The sequence below is a fragment of the Carica papaya genome, chromosome 1 (genome assembly GCF_054855325.1).
Source record: "Carica papaya isolate Zhongbai chromosome 1, ASM5485532v1, whole genome shotgun sequence".
Classification (NCBI taxonomy): Eukaryota; Viridiplantae; Streptophyta; class Magnoliopsida; order Brassicales; family Caricaceae; genus Carica; species Carica papaya.
In genome coordinates, this window is record NC_142309.1 from 27130542 (window position 1) to 27136541 (window position 6000).

Below are 6000 nucleotides of genomic sequence, written 5' to 3' on the forward strand. Positions count from 1 at the left end.
TGCACAACTTGGCATGGACGTATATCAAAACTTCAAATTAAACAAAAAAAGACGACTAAAATAAAGAAGAATAGACATTAAAAGAGGACAATTTTGTTGTCATCTACATAACATTAAAAACAGCCTCAAGTATTGCTATGTTAATGCACACATAAAGAAATTCACTGAGCAACTAATGCTAAACTATTTCAATTTATAATCATTTCAACTCATGCAAAAAAATAAAAATAATTGTTTGATTAGTTAGTAAAAAAATAAAAATAATTGACTAATCAGATAATAAAATCATGAGGTAAAATTTCATACGAACTCATTTCCTCTGTCGCTCTAGTTCTCTTCTTCGTACACACTCTCCCTCTTTTGTCTCTCACAGACCATAAAGCACGCCGTAGGCTATACCGAGAACCTGCCAACGTAAGTAAGACAGCCACTATTCGCAGGTTTGCTACAACAAGTAATTATGAAAAATTATTAAAATAAAAATTGAATTTTCATCACTTACAGCACAATTTTGAAGAATGGTCAGGACCTCCTTCCAGCGATGCGAGAAATAAGATAAACATACCAAAACCCAGGAAATAGAATGTGAAAGACAAGAAGAAAGAGATACCTCATAAAACACAGCAGCTCATAGTACCAAATGACTGTATAATAGACCAGCTCCAATATCCTGATTACCAATTCAGTAAATGCAATCTTATTATAAACATTAAAGAAACAAAAAAATACCGCCGACCAAGCACTCCTGCAACCAAAGAAGATGAGTTCCTGCCACCAAATCGAACCACATATATTCTTTTCCACTAAAGTGATCATAGAGTAGATCTCCTTGTAGCTCCAAATGAAACCTTTTTAAAACTTAATGTGATTGATGATGCAGAAATAGATAGCGTTGTAACTCTCTCTAACTCCATCAAAAAAATTTTAAAAATAAATTAGGCTTAAAAAAAGCAAAACTAAACTGAAAAATATGATAAAAGAAGAAAGACAAACCTCTTATTCCACGGATACCTCATAATCCACGTCTAAAAGAGTGCTACCAACAAAAGAAAATAAAATACAAGTGACACGCCTATACTATCTTAAACTTTTTATCTAAAGAGTTACATACTAACAAAATATAAAAATTTTAACTACCCAAAAAGATAAAAACACATGCTTATTTACCTTAAAAGTGCTCCCTAAGATTGATAATAACGTTCACTAGTCCTACATTAAAGTAAACATAAAGAATATTACTGAGTAAATAATTCTAAATAGAAAAAAATTATATATATATTAGAAAATAAAATTTATATCGTAAGTAAAGCAAAATAAACCTTTTGTTCCACGAATATCTTATAAACCAACATGTTTCTAGTAGTGTTACCCACAAAAGATAACAAAAAAAAGATAATATATGATTGGACTCTCTTTAACTTTTTGCCTAAAGATCTTTACAGTAACAAAGAAAGAAAATTTTAACTAGTTATAGAAAAAATATAATATTGAATACGTGTTTATTTACCTGATTTTGAGCGTTTGAAATCTACAACAATTACACAAATGTGAGTATATCAATTTATAAATGATCAAGACTCTTTTAAAATCAGAAGAAAACCAATAGCAACTAAATGTAACAAATGCAGGCATAGACAGATATCAAAACTTTAAATTAAAAAAAACGACTAAAATAAAAAAGAAAAGACATTAAAAGAGGACAATTTTGTTGTCTTCTGCATAACATTAAAAACAGCCTCAAGTATTACTATGTTAATGTACACATAAAGAAATTCACTGACAAAATAATGCTAAATTGTTTCAATTTATAATCATTTCTACTCACGCAAATATTAAAACGAGATATTCGTTTTCAGGGCTAATACTTGGGTTTTACCATTTTTCCTTGTCAGTTTGTAAGGGAAGTTGTAATTTGTTTGCGGTAATTTATCGTTATTGTGTTTGAGATGTTTGTTTGCAGGAAAAGTTGAAGAGTCAAATGTAGTTTTTGTTTTGGTTTACTTGACTTTGTAATTGTATTTGAGTTTGTTTGTAAGGGTAGATGTAATTTGTTTGTTATAGTTTCTCGTTATTGTGTTTGAGATGTTTGTTATCTGGAAAAGTTGAAGAGCTAAATGTAATTTTTGTTTTGATGTACTTGAGTTTGTGATTGTATTTGAGTTTGTTTGTAATTGTATTAAAATTTCAGTGCCTACTTGTTGAAATTTGTTGTTTTAGTTTGTTGTAATTACACTCGAGCTAGTTGTTTGTTTCATTTGTTTAGAATTGAAAAAAAATCAATTGGATTTTTCTTTCAGTGTACTTAGATTTGTAACTGTATTTGAGTTTGTTTGTATTTTTTTTCCAATTTCGGTTTCTAATTATAATTTGTTTGCTTTGCATTGTTCATATTGATCTATCGTCATGTAGGTTTTTAGTGTTCAAATTCATTCTTTAACTAAGTTATTGTAGTATAATTTAAAAATTATTGTTTGATTAGTTAGTAAAAAAATAAAAATAATTGACTAATCAAATAATAAAATAATGAGGTAAAATTTCATACGAACTCGCTTCCTCTGTTGCTCTGGTTCTTTTCTTCGTACACACTCTCCCTCTTTTGTCGCTCACAAACCGTAAAGCACGCCGTAGGCTATACCGAGAACCTGCCAGCGTAAATAAGACAGCCACTATTCGCAGGTTTGCTATAACAAGTAATTATACAAAATCATTAAAATAAAATTTGAATTTTTATCACTTACAGCACAATTTTGAAGAATGGTCAGGATCTCCTTCCTTTTGCCAGCGACGCGAGAAAAAAGACAAAAATACCAAAACCCAAAAAATATAATGTGATAGACAAGAAAAAAGAGATACCTCATAAAACACAGCAGTTCATAGTACCAAACGACTGTATAATAGACCAGCTCAAATATCCTGATTACCAATTCAGTAAATGCAACCTTATTAGAAATATTAGAAAAATAAAAAAAATCACTGACCAAGTACTCCTGCAAACGAAGAAGACGAGTTTCCGCCATCACCAGTATCTGCCTTCAAATTGAACCACAGATCTTCTTTTTCACTAGAGTGATCATGGAGTAGATCTCTTTGTAGTTCCAAATAAAACTTTTTAAAACTTAATGTAATAGATGAAGCAGAAATAGATAGCGTTGTAACTCTCCCCAACTCCATCAAAAAAATCTAAAAAATAAATTTGGCTTAAAAAAAGTAAAACTAAACTGAAAAATATGATAAAAGAAGGAAGACAAACCTTTTATTCCACGAATATCTCATAATCCACGTCTAAAAAAGTGTTACTAACAAAAAAGAATAAAACACAAGTGATACGTCTGGACCATCTTATACTTTTTGCCTAAAGAGTTACATACTAACAAAATATAAAAATTTTAACTACCCAAAAAAATAAAACACATGCTTATTTACCTTAAAAGTGCTCCCTAAGATTGATAATAACCTTCGGTAGTCCTACATTAAAGTAAACATAAATAATATTGCTAAATAAATGATTCTAAATAGAAAATAAAACTTATATTACAAGCAAAGCAAAATAAACCTTTTGTTCTACGAATATCTTATAAACCAAAATATTTCCAGTAGTATTACCCACAAAAGAGAACAAAAAAGAGATAATATACGATTGAACTCTCTTTAACTTTTTACTTAAAGATCTTCATAGTAACAAAGAAAGAAAATTTTAACTAATTATAAAAAAAAATATATAATATTAAATACGTGTTCATTTACATGATTTTTGGCGTTTGAAATCTACAACAATTACACAAAAATGAGCATATCAATTTATAAATGATCAAGACTCTTTTACGTTGTAACTAAAATAAGAAGAAATCCAATAGCAATTAAATATAACAAATGCAGGCATGGACAGATATCAAAACTTCAAATTTTAAAAAAAATGACTAAAATCAAGAAGAAAAAACATTAAAAGAGGACACTTTTGTTGTCTTCTGCATAACATTAAAAACAGCCTCATGTATTGCTATGTCAATGTACACATCAAGAAATTCACTAACGAAATAATGCTAAATTATTTCTATTTATAGTCATTTCAGCTTATGCAAATCTAAAAAATGATATATTTGTTTTCAGGACTGATACTTGGGTTTTGCTCTCTTTTAACTTTTTGCCTAAAGATTTTCATAACAACAAAGAAAAAGAATTTTAAGTAGTTACAGAAAAAATATAATATTAAATACGTGTTTATTTACCTGATTTTTACCCTTTGAAATCTACAACAACTATACAAAACTGAGCATATCAATTTATAAATGATCAAGACCTTTTTACGTTGTAATTAAAATAAGAAAAAAACCAATAGCAATTAAATGTAACATATGCACAACTTGGCATGGACGTATATCAAAATTTCAAATTAAACAAAAAAAGACGACTAAAATAAAGAAGAATAGACATTAAAAGAGGACAATTTTGTTGTCATCTACATAACATTAAAAACAGCCTCAAGTATTGCTATGTTAATGCACACATAAAGAAATTCACTGAGCAACTAATGCTAAACTATTTCAATTTATAATCATTTCAACTCATGCAAAAAAATAAAAATAATTGTTTGATTAGTTAGTAAAAAAATAAAAATAATTGACTAATCAGATAATAAAATCATGAGGTAAAATTTCATACGAACTCATTTCCTCTGTCGCTCTAGTTCTCTTCTTCGTACACACTCTCCCTCTTTTGTCTCTCACAGACCATAAAGCACGCCGTAGGCTATACCGAGAACCTGCCAACGTAAGTAAGACAGCCACTATTCGCAGGTTTGCTACAACAAGTAATTATGAAAAATTATTAAAATAAAAATTGAATTTTCATCACTTACAGCACAATTTTGAAGAATGGTCAGGACCTCCTTCCAGCGATGCGAGAAATAAGATAAACATACCAAAACCCAGGAAATAGAATGTGAAAGACAAGAAGAAAGAGATACCTCATAAAACACAGCAGCTCATAGTACCAAATGACTGTATAATAGACCAGCTCCAATATCCTGATTACCAATTCAGTAAATGCAATCTTATTATAAACATTAAAGAAACAAAAAAATACCGCCGACCAAGCACTCCTGCAACCAAAGAAGATGAGTTCCTGCCATCAAATCGAACCACATATATTCTTTTCCACTAAAGTGATCATAGAGTAGATCTCCTTGTAGCTCCAAATGAAACCTTTTTAAAACTTAATGTGATTGATGATGCAGAAATAGATAGCGTTGTAACTCTCTCTAACTCCATCAAAAAAATTTTAAAAATAAATTAGGCTTAAAAAAAGCAAAACTAAACTGAAAAATATGATAAAAGAAGAAAGACAAACCTCTTATTCCACGGATACCTCATAATCCACGTCTAAAAGAGTGCTACCAACAAAAGAAAATAAAATACAAGTGACACGCCTATACTATCTTAAACTTTTTATCTAAAGAGTTACATACTAACAAAATATAAAAATTTTAACTACCCAAAAAGATAAAAACACATGCTTATTTACCTTAAAAGTGCTCCCTAAGATTGATAATAACGTTCACTAGTCCTACATTAAAGTAAACATAAAGAATATTACTGAGTAAATAATTCTAAATAGAAAAAAATTATATATATATTAGAAAATAAAATTTATATCATAAGTAAAGCAAAATAAACCTTTTGTTCCACGAATATCTTATAAACCAACATGTTTCTAGTAGTGTTACCCACAAAAGATAACAAAAAAAAGATAATATATGATTGGACTCTCTTTAACTTTTTGCCTAAAGATCTTTACAGTAACAAAGAAAGAAAATTTTAACTAGTTATAGAAAAAATATAATATTGAATACGTGTTTATTTACCTGATTTTGAGCGTTTGAAATCTACAACAATTACACAAATGTGAGTATATCAATTTATAAATGATCAAGACTCTTTTAAAATCAGAAGAAAACCAATAGCAACTAAATGTAACAAATGCAGGCATAGACAGATATCAAAA